The sequence below is a fragment of the Phascolarctos cinereus genome, unplaced genomic scaffold, assembly GCF_003287225.1.
Source record: "Phascolarctos cinereus isolate Bilbo 61053 unplaced genomic scaffold, phaCin_HiC Scaffold_2;HRSCAF=192, whole genome shotgun sequence".
In the NCBI taxonomy this organism is placed as follows: Eukaryota; Metazoa; Chordata; class Mammalia; order Diprotodontia; family Phascolarctidae; genus Phascolarctos; species Phascolarctos cinereus.
In genome coordinates this window covers 218,801,530-218,812,918 of record NW_027555625.1, presented here as the reverse complement: position 1 = coordinate 218,812,918, position 11,389 = coordinate 218,801,530, and positions in this window count along the sequence as shown.

Below are 11,389 nucleotides of genomic sequence, written 5' to 3'. Positions count from 1 at the left end.
ATTCGCTCACTAACACTGACAACAGAGCATCCCTTGATAATTATGGGCCTGGTTCTGATGAGGTTTAGAGGTCTAGGGGTGCTGGGACCCCAAAATCACAACACGCAGATCCTGCCAGGAAGAATTTGGCCCAACCCTTCTTTTAGCCAAAGACGAGATTTATTAGAACATTTGTCATGTTGGGCAGACTCTTAAGGAACATTAGTGAGCTATTGGCTAGATTATAAGAATCTGAGCATCTTAATGGAGACAAGATGGACTTTATATATAGAAAGACTGTGGGAGGGATTTAGGAGTGGCCAAGTAGTCTATGAGGTAATAGAACTCCAGGGACCTGGACCACATGGCCAAGGGAGAAAGGAGCCTAGATAGGATTAAGGGTGGGAAGTATTCAGGGGCCATGGGGAGGTAAGACAATGGAGGGCTAGGTTAAGGGTAACAGAGAATTGGGAGATTGGGTGTAGCCACAATGAAAGTCCAGTTAATGGGATTATAGCCTCAGCAGAAGGCCTGGGATTTGGCCATGTGGGAAAGTCCAGGGTTTTTTCTTTTTGGGGTCTAGATCCCATCCTCATCAGTTCTGGCAGAGTTCAGAGCATCCTTCATCACTTCAAGGGCTGGCCATTCCTAGAGTGCAGATTCAAAGTGAATATACCTGCCATTAGACCAATACCTGGTCTTCTTAACCCTTGGTTGCTATGCCCTATATCACCATGTCTAAGCCTCTTCTCTCTGGCTAACTATCCTGAGTTGTCCATGGCTCCTCTTCATTGGCCCACTCAGTTCCAGTGGCAGGGGTGTGGAAGAAAGGTACTTTCAGTGCTATGCCAAGGCCACCATCCTTGACAGGCCAGTACACACCTCTCCTCTCCCTCCCCATCTCTCTCATTGGCTTGGCACTACAAGTAGGAGTTGCCAAATTGCTGCTTGAATCCTTCTCCAACTTTCAGCCCCAGGGAAATTATGAAAGAATGCATGAAGGAAAAGCAAATTAGCATAAGTCAGCCTTGCAGATGAGTTCCAACATCTTACCAGCCCACAGACATGGTCATCTCCTGGTTTAGCCATGCAGGAGCCAAGCAAATAAGATCACCAAGCCTTGCTTTTGTTCTCTCTCAGTCTAGGCTATTGACTACCCTGAACATACTGCCTACACAGTTGTCCTTGGGGACCGTGCTTTGGGACAATGAAATAGTCATAACAAGATCCTCCTGGCACTTTCTGTAATAAGCCACTTTGGACAGAGTCCCAGGCAGACTTGCCTTTGACTGAATTCTGTGTTACTGCAGGTCATGCTATAAAGAGAATGCTGTGAGTTTATAAGGCTGGCTGGTGCCATGGTACGTGGTATATAGAAGGAAGGTATTTAATAAATGCTCATTGATTTGAAAAGAGGCCATTAAGCCATCTTGTGCTCCAATGTTTCTGCCTGGTGAGCATGATCCTGCCTCCCATGATGCCCTGCTTCCCTCCTCCCCAGGATAGACTTCTCTAACAGCAACAATAACAGACATTTATCAGCTGCCTTCTCTGTACAGGGTACCGTCCTAGGCGCTTGTAATACAAAGAGAAAACAACAGAACAGTCCCTGCCTTCACAGAGCATGCACACTATTGGGAACAAAGAGGGGGAGATGCAACAGGTGCATAGAGAAGCAAATACAAAGTATGTAAAAAATAACATAAGTTAATTTCAAGAGGGAGGGACACTAGGGTGAGAGATGATCTTTCAGAAGTGAAGCCTCCTCAGGGGATCAATGGTTCTTGTTAATTTTTCTTGACTGTTGCTTTCAAAACCCTCCCCCATCAGACCCCATTTTTAAATGCTTAGCAGAATGTAAGTCCGCCTCCCCAGCCAATGGGAATAAGGAATAGTGGTGGGTGGAGGTTTGTTTGAGTTAGGGTATATAATCTCATTTCATTTTCTGTGCCTGGCCTCTCTCCTGCTGGAAGCCTACCAGAGGAGCAGATGCCCCTTCCCAACGAGACTGTAATAAAAAGTAACTTTTGCTTCCACCTTGAGAAGTCTCTGAGTTTAATTTGGGTTTGGGTCGCTGCCCCACACACTAGCAACTGAGGGAACCAAGAAAGGCTTTATGTAGAAAGGAGCACCTGAGCTGTGTTTTGTTGTTGTTATTTTGCAATGTCACAGACTTTTTTCTAATATTTTATTTTTTCCAATTACATGTAAAAATAATTTTTAACATTCATTTTTAAAGATTTAGAGTTTCAAATTCTCTCCCCCCCCCTCCTGTTGATGATGTCTAGAGGTTAGGGGTCCTGGAATCCCAAAATTACTACATGCAGGTCCTGTCCAAAAGAATTCCACCCAGGCATTCTTTCAGCCAAAAACAAGGTTTATTGAAGATTCGCCATATTAGCCAGACTCTTAAGGAATCTGAGCATCTCTGAAAATCTGAGCAGTGGCTAGATTATAAGAATCTAAGCATCTTAATGGAGACAAGATGGACCTTATGTACAGAGTGGATCTGAATGGGAGTGGCCAGTAAGCAGGGGTGAACAGAACTCCTGGGACCTGGACAATGGAGCCTACATAGGACCAAGGGTGGGAAGTGGCCTGGGGCCATAGGGAGGCAAGACAATGGAGGGGAGATTGGGTGTAGCCACAATAAAAGGCCAGTTGATGAGATTATAGCCTCAGGTGAAAGCCAGAAAACTGGCCATGTGGGAAAGTCCAGGGTTTCCTTTCTGGGGCCCAGATCCCAACCCCATCACTGTCATTGAGATGGCAAGCAACTTGATATAGGTCATACATGTGCAGTCATACAAAACATTTCTGTATTAGTCATGTTGTGAAAGAAAACACAGATCCAAAAAAAAAAACCCACAAAAATAGAGTAAAAAATAGTGTGCTTCAATCTGCATTCAGACTCCATCAGTTCTTTCTTTGGAAGCAGATAGCATTTTTTCATCATAAGTCCTTTGGAAATGTGTTGGATCTTTGTCTTGCTGAGAAAAGCTAAGTCATTCACGGTTGATCATTGTGCAATATTGCTGTTACTGTGCACAATGTTCTCCTGCTTCTGCTCACTTCACTTTGCATCAGTTCCTGCAAGCCTTTCCAGGTTTTTCTGAAAGTATCCTGCTGAGCTATATTTTGAAGAATGCTAGAGTTCCTAAGAGGGAGAGGTGAGAAGGCAGTACATTCTAGACTTGGGAGAAAACATGTGCAAAGTCATGGTGGTAGGAGATGGGATGTTATGTACAGGGAACAGCTAAAATATGTAGGAATGAAGAAGAGTAAGAGAAAATAACACTGGAAAGGTGAGTGGGATCCAGGGGTGTGCTGGTAAATGTTTAACAACTGGTTCTCTGGGGGAAAAAATGTATGCACAAGACACTTTTAAGTTTGATCTGTATTATTAGCATTTTCTCCATTACTTTCTTAATCCTAGACAATGAATCAAGCCTCAATTTATAGTATTTTCCAATTTCCGAAGTATAAATACTCAGACAGAAATTTTAACAATCGGCTCTCAAGAGTGCTAGTATGGAGCAGTTAGGTGGCACAGTAGACAGAGCACTGGCCCTGGAATCAGGAGTTCAAGTCTGGTCTCAGACCAGACACTTGACACTTACTAGATGTGTGACCCTGAGCAAGTTATTTAACCCCAATTGACTTGCCAAAAAAAAAAAATAATGCTAGTGTATGATTCCTCTAGGGAATCCATCTTGTGAAGGGCTTTAAATGCCAGACTGGTGATCCTGTATATAACATAGGCATAGTACTCATGGCAGCAGTGTTGCCCAGATATGCCACCTTCACCCTTTTTTCTTTGTCTCTGGATTGGTTTACTCACCTTTCTTTACCTGGCCTCACACTCCTGAGGAGGAGACAGGAGCCTACAATGGCCTCAATCATGCTCTTATCACTCACTCTAGGAGGTTTAGTGATAACCCTATGTGGACAGGTGAAGTCCTGTTTCTAGAAACTTCAGCTTCTATGCCCCAATCAATTTGTTTCTTATCTACACAAAATCGGTCATTGATAACACACCATTAACTTTTAAAAATTAAAAAAAATTTTTTTTTACTAAGCTAGAAGGAAAAGGCAACAAGAATGTGATATAACATTTACTCATTAGAAGGAAAAGGCAGGAATAACCCAAATATAACTTAATCTGGATCACACTTTCAGCGTCAATGTGCAATGTTCATGGAAAGGAATAGGTACATACTTATAGAAACCCAGTAGTGAGGCATCCAAGTAGGGAAACCCAAGCTTAGAGCAACTCACAACTGACAGCTACAGGCCTGAATGGTTTTGTTCTCTTCCAGGGAACAGTTTGCAATAAGATGTCACCTGCTCCTCTTCTGAGCCTCCCCACTCTCTTGGTAGCCAGAGCTGCTCTTCTGCTCCTTTCAGGCTAATGGAGCTTTGTTAACTAGCAACATTATCTCTTTCAGTGAAGCACTAGCCCCAAGCTTGGGTCTGCAGCTTTCTAGGTCTGCTTTCTTGGCTGGGTGCTAAGGCAGTGTTAATTCTTTCAGTGATAAGCAGCTCCTTTAAGCCAGAGAACTTGGCTCTTCTTTCTGGGACTCTGGGGAATGTCTCCCTCTTAAACTAGAGAGGGCAGTATAGGGCAATGCTGGGAAGTCCCCAAGGAGTTTCCCAATAAGCCAAGCCAACCCTTCATTTTTCCAATCAGCTTCCAGTAGCTACAGTGCTTTCCAGTCAAACAGCTCCCCACATCAGCTATCAAACATGCCTATCTTCTGGGTTTAGCTTCTGTCAGCTTTTGTATTCTGTCTTCAGGAAGCAGCTTCAATATTTGGCTTCTCAAGCTTCTGACCTCTTCTCCTAGAGCCCCTTTTCTCCTGTACTGAGTTTTTAACTAACTGACTTTCCTGCCCCAAAGCAGAGCCTCCTGGTATATGGTGACTACTTATCTCTACTTGAGGATGAGAAACTAAAAAAAAATAAACTTTTCTATTGGGTACAATCCATTACAATCCTTATATACTCTTCCCATAGTCCATAAACAGTTTTTTGATTTATATTTTCTCAGCAATGACATAAAAAATTCTGAAAAGTCATATGTAATTGAATTGATGGACAGAAATGCCTTGCAGCCACCCCCAACTTCACTACTTGTGCCTTTGACTTGCTTTCAAACAGGTCCTCTCAGCTCTCTCAAACAGTCCTTTCAGGGAAAATTTTCTCTTAGGTCCTCAAAACTGCTTTTCTCAAAGAATATCCTTTTTCTGTACTTTTTGACAAATAAAATGTCTGAAAGTGGAAGTGTCTTACATATATTTTATCTTAGGTATAATAGGAAGCCACAGAAGATTTTTGAGTGACGTGATCAAATTGATGCATGATACCTCTTCTGGCCTACTTCCCCAACTTGCACTAGTAAATTGGGTCCCCAGAGCATGGCTGCTACCTTAGATTCTAGAGATAACCCTTTGGGTAGAGCTATTCCTACTACTTTAGATTACAAGCCTCCACTGGTACATTTCTTATTAACAATCAATCAGCCAGTAGATTCAATTGGCTCCTAGCTCAGACTTTTACTCAAATGTCATAGGAAGAGCAGTAGTTACAAACATTCTCCTGGGATACATTCTCCCACAAGTACACACTATGTTTGTGGGAGGAATGGGCTTAAAATCTGAGTACAATGGTAGTGGGGCAAATACATGTAGGGTATACATGTGGCAAATGTAGCTCACAACTCCTGGTACCACAAGAGCCTAGAAGTCTGCTCTCTTTGTAGAGTCCTGCCAAGACTCCCGACTCCCTTGGGTTCAGAGTCTTAGATTGCCCAGCTGGGCTCATAGGGTCTATTCTCCACCATACTCTCTCTTCCAGGGTTAACACCTTGAAGCTATTTCCTCCTGAGGCAACTGTTTCTCTTATCTGTGTTTGTTGGAGTGGGTGTCCCTGCTCCTTGCTGGATGTGAGGTCTCCTATTGATCTGGTCCTTTCCCTTCAAAGCTACATGGCCAATGAAGAGAGGAAGAGGAGAAAAACATTTCTTCTTTATTTTCCTCTTTTTTTTTCCTTTGGTGAGGCAATTGGGGTTAAGTGACTTGGCCAGAGTCACATAGCTAGTGATTGTTATGTGTCTGAGGTCAGATTGGAACTCAGGTCCTCTGGACCTCAAGGCTGGGGCTCTATCCACTGTGCCACCTAGCAGGCCTCACTTCTTTCTTTTCCTTTCCCTTACCCTGATTCTTCTCCACAGTCAGTTCCTGCCTTACAAAGTCTCCAGCCCTCAAACTCAAACTGCTTTTGAAAAGCCCCCAGAGGCATGGCTAATGTGTTTGCTCAGCCAGTTACTTTGTTCCCTTCTGGACTCTATCAAAGAGGTATTAGCACTTCATAAAGGGATTATCTTTTACCCTTAGTTTAATGCCTCATTAACACCTAATGTTCAGAGCCTTCCAAGAGTCTATCAAATGAACAGCTATGAGGATGGGAGGGAGGGGTGGGAATCTCATCCCCCTTCCCCTTACATATATTTTAGTAATATTTGGCAACTGTGTGGAGGCCGGTTTGGAGAAGTAGAGAATGCCAGCTGAGTCACCAATTAGGAATCTATTGCCAGTACAGGCCTGAGACAGTGAGAGACTGGAGGACAGAGATCATATGAGTGAGAGAAGGTGGGCAGGTGAAAGGGGTATTGTGAAGGTAGAATCTGAATCTTGGCAGCTGCTTGGCTATAGCCGTGAGCTACAGGGAAGAGTCAAGGCTATTTCCAAGACTGCAAACCTAGGTGACAAAAGAATGGAGGTACCCTCAATAGAAACAGGGAAGCTTATTGAAAACTTGTCCAGGACCATTTTATGTGAAAGAATGGTGCCTCCCCTTCTATAAGCTCATACACTCTCCTTCAGAACTGTGTGTGTGTGTGTGTGTGTGTGTGTGTGTGCGTGCGCGCGGCGCGCGCGCGTGCTAGCGCATGGTCTATATTAATAGGTTCCTTAATAAGGTCTACCTTAATAGGTAAACAGAATAGTATTCTGGGACTCAAAATTGTTAAGAGCACAATAAGTCAGTGAGTCAAACATTTATTAAGCACCTACTATGTGCCAGGCACTCTCCTAAAAGTTAGGGATACAAAGAAAAGCAAAAGACAGTTCCTGATTTCAAGAAGCTCCTAGGCTAATGGGGGAGACGACATGTAAACCATTATGTGCCCACAAGCTAAAGAGAGGATAAAATGGAAGTAATTCATAGAGGGAAGGCCCTAGAGGGATTGGGAAAGGCTTCATGAAAAAAAAGGTAGGATTGTAACTGGACATGAAGGAACCATGGCAAGCCAGAAGGCACAGCTGATGAGGGAGAGCCTTCTAGGCCTGGGGTGGGAGAAAATGCCCAGAGTTGGGAGATGAAGTATCTTGTTTGAGCAACAACAAAGAGGATAGTATCACCAGATTAGGGTAAGTGGGGGAGGCAAAGGACATAAGGTTTAAGGAGGCATGGATCAGAGACCATGGAAAAGTACTTCCAAGGGATTTGGAGTCAGTGGACCTGAGTTCAGATTCCAACTCTGCTACTTCCCATGTGACCAGGAGATTAATATCTTAATATCTCTTAGTTTCCTAATCTATAGAATGAGGAGGTTGAACTAGATGATCTCCAAGGTCCCTTTGAGCTCTAAACCTATGATCCTTACAACCCTCAGTTTCCTCATCTGTCAAAGGTGGTAGAGTGGACTAGATAACCATTAAAGTCCTTTCCAACTCTCAATCCTATCATCTTATTGGGAAAAAGCCACTGGACTGAGTAACAAGGAGATCATTCATTCATAACCTTAGGGATAGTAGTTTGAGTAGAATGGTAGGAACAGAAGTCAGGTTCCAGAGGTTTAAGCAATGACTAACTGGAAAGGAAATAGGGGAATGGGGTCGCAACCCACAGTTTAAGAAGTGCTGAAGGGGTCTCGAGTGGGAAAAGTTTAAGAAGCCCTGGTATAGACTACCATTTCATCCCTGGTATAGATTTCCCCTGCTATAGGACTGAAATGACCAAGATAAAAACAGCATTTTGCAAAAAGTGATACAGCCACAGTGAGGGCTGAAATCATCTCCACGCACTAGCCTGGTTACTTTGCCTGGCAAAATTGTAGAAACAGGGAGCTTTGGCAAGTCATTCCTTAGTTTGGGCCCAGCCGTTCCCTTCCTAGGGCCTCACTTTGGGCACAGGCCAAGTAAGGTGATTTCATCCAACTTACATAGGCATGGAAGAGATTCATTAATGTCAAAACAAAGGTCTGAGATCCAGGGTGAGAAGGCATGCTACCAAGCCAAAGAAATGTTCACAAGCAAACAAAGAGCATGACAGTCAGGCATTGTTTCTGCTTCCAGCCTGGTCAATCCCAGTTATGTAATCTGAGGGACAGAACTAGGAAAACACCTAGCTGACAGGTAACAGGCAGGGCAAGTTTCAGAGACTTCAATTAGCTGGCACTACAAGTCCCTGCAAATAGTGAGGGTGCTATTGGCAACTCTTGAAGGTTGGGTTCAAGTCCTGGCATTGTTACTCGCTACTTGTGAAACCCTGGGCTTCCTCTCTCTGGGAATCTATTTCTTCATTTATAAAATAGAGGAATTGAACAAGATAATCCTGAAGTTCCCTTTCAGCTCTAAACAACCACTCCAATGTGTTTGGTAGGTCGGTATGGTCAGCCTTGTAGTACAAAAGCAAGAAAAGCAATTTTAGGCATTTGTAATAATTGTAACTAAAACTGGGCAAATGAGATTTTGTCCCTGGTTGCTGAATTTAGAGGGCATTGAAATCACATTCAGTCTTTCAGTCATGTAGAAACAACAAAGTATAGCCTGATTTCTCTCTTAATCAGCTGCTTACCCAATGTCCCTCCTATCTCTCCTCTTCAACAATTAGTGTTGGAGTTTCTGCTGGAGAGAGGGCAAGGGACAGAGAACCATCAGTGCCCACATTATGACAGGCCCATGGGGCTTCTCAGAGTACAGCATCATCTTTGGCATTGGATGGTGGGTCTGTGATTCTAGGGAAGCCCAACAGCCTTCTCCACCCACCCAATCACTTTTCTCATCCTGAATATTGTATATCTTCATGCCCCAAACTGGACATCTGCCCCTCCCTCATCAAGCTGATGGGGGCAAAGGCAAGCTCAGGCAAATGGTTGTTCTATCTCTCCTTTTCTCCCTCTTTCCTTTCCTTTTTCTCTCCCTTCCTTACTCCCTCTTTCCTTCCTTCTCTTCCTTTCCTTCCTTTCCTTCCTTCTTTCCTTCCTTTTTTTTGGGTGAGGCAATTGGGGTTAAGTGACTTGCCCAGGGTCACACAGGTAGTAAGTCCACCTAGCTGCTCCCTTCCTTCCTTTTTTCCAAGGCACTGTCATAACAATAATAGCAATATTGCATTTACATAGCACTTTAAGGTTTACAAAGCATTATATAAATATTTATTTATTAACAACCCCAGGAGGTAGGTGCTATTATTATCAACATTTTACAGTTAAGGAAACCAAAGCAGACAAAGGCTAAGTGACTTTCCCAGGATCATACAGCTAGTATCTAAGGCTAGATTTGAACTCAGATCTTCCTGACTCTAGGTTCAACACTAGCTACTTCTGGGCTAAGTGATACAGGAGATATAAAAATTAACAAGGTAAGTCACTGCTCACAAGGAATTTATATTCTAGGGATGGTAAGACATTAAAAATGTAATCTACATGTCGTTTGAGGACAGATGGAATGAGTTCAATCTTATGAATAATATCTTATTAATAACAAGATCTCTATGTGGCTCATATTGCCCCTAGCCATATAGTCAATCTGAATTGAGCTTGTTCCTAAGTCATTCTATCTAATCAGCTCATGTTTCAAAGGGGTGGAGGGAGAGGAAACAAGCATTTATTAAGCACCTACTATGCATTGGGCACTATTACTAAGCCCTTTATAAATATTATCTCATTTGAACCTCACAATGGACCCATTGAGGTAGGTCCTATGATGATCCCCATAGGAAAATGAGGCAATTGACTTGCCCAGGGACACACAGTTGGTAAGTATCTGATTTAAACTTAGGTCTTCTTGATTATAAGCCCAGTGCTTTCTCCATTATACCATGGGCCATATTGGACTGCTGTGAAGACTGCCTGAAGATCTCTGCTGACTTGCTTTCCTCAGCTTAAGGTCCCTAACCCTGACTCTTAGCTGAGATAGGACAGTGTGTGTGTGTGTGTGTGTGTGTGTGTGTGTGTGTGTGTGTGTGTGTGTGTGTGTGTGTGTGTGTAGGCAATCAGGGTTAAGTGACTTGTCCAGGGTCACAAAGCTAGTAAGTTATCTGAGGCCAGATTTGAAGGTAGGTCCTCCTGACTCCAGGGCTGGTGCTCTATCCCTGCCTGGAGTTAGGGCATTTAAATTCCCTTCACTTTTTCTCTGCCTCATGGATAATAGCTCTAGAGCTGTGAGGGACAAGTTTAAGTGACAAGTTTAAGGTCACATAGTAACCATTAGAGGAAGAATTTGAACTCTGGTTTTCTGTCCCCAAAGTCAACCTTCTTTCTTCTAAAAAAAAATGTGTTGGGGTTTTTTTTTTGTTGAAATCTTTTTATTTTGGCCAATTCTCTTTCCAATGCAACATGCTGCCTCCCTGGTCAGGCTTTGTTCACACCATCACCCCCTCACCCCACCCCCTACCCCATACACACATAGTATTTCCCATTGAGCCTTTCTGATACTTCAGGGAGACTCTTCCATTCACCTTTCACTCCTCCTACCCCAGTGAATGATCATCATCAGGTAAAGTTCAGAGAAGTTCCAAGATGCCTCTAGAAACGCTGAAGGGGGGAGGGGAAAAGCTGAAGGCAACTGCCAGCAATCCTGTTGCAATAGCAAATATTCATGTTTCCATGACATAAAAATAATTATAGCACAAAACAAAATATAAAAGATGGCAAAGTGGCAGGAAGAAGTGAGGCCAAGATCCTGGCCACAACTCCTCCACACAGGCTTAGAAAATGCATAAATAGAGTCCTGGTGGGAAAATCTAAGAAAAAAATCACTGTGAGTTATTTTTCCAACCCAAGGCAACATAGAGAGATCCACACACACTGGGGATGGCGTCTGACCAGCAATGGCCATACAGAACATTCCAGCCTGGAGAGAAGTTGGTCACCAGAGCAAGAAGTTCTAGATCCAGCAGGGAGGGGCCTGACCTTACATATTGTACAGGAAGAGATGCCTAATGGAGGCTCTATCATTCTCTACTCGGTTCTAGGCCACATATCTAGTGTGAACTGAGGAGGGAATCTGTGCCTAGGGATGACTTCTAGGATGAGGAGTGGTTGTTTGCAGGCCTTGGGCTGGGTCCTAAGCTAAAAGCAAGTTCAGAAGGGAGCAGGAGCTATGTGACTTTGATCAAAAAATGAAGT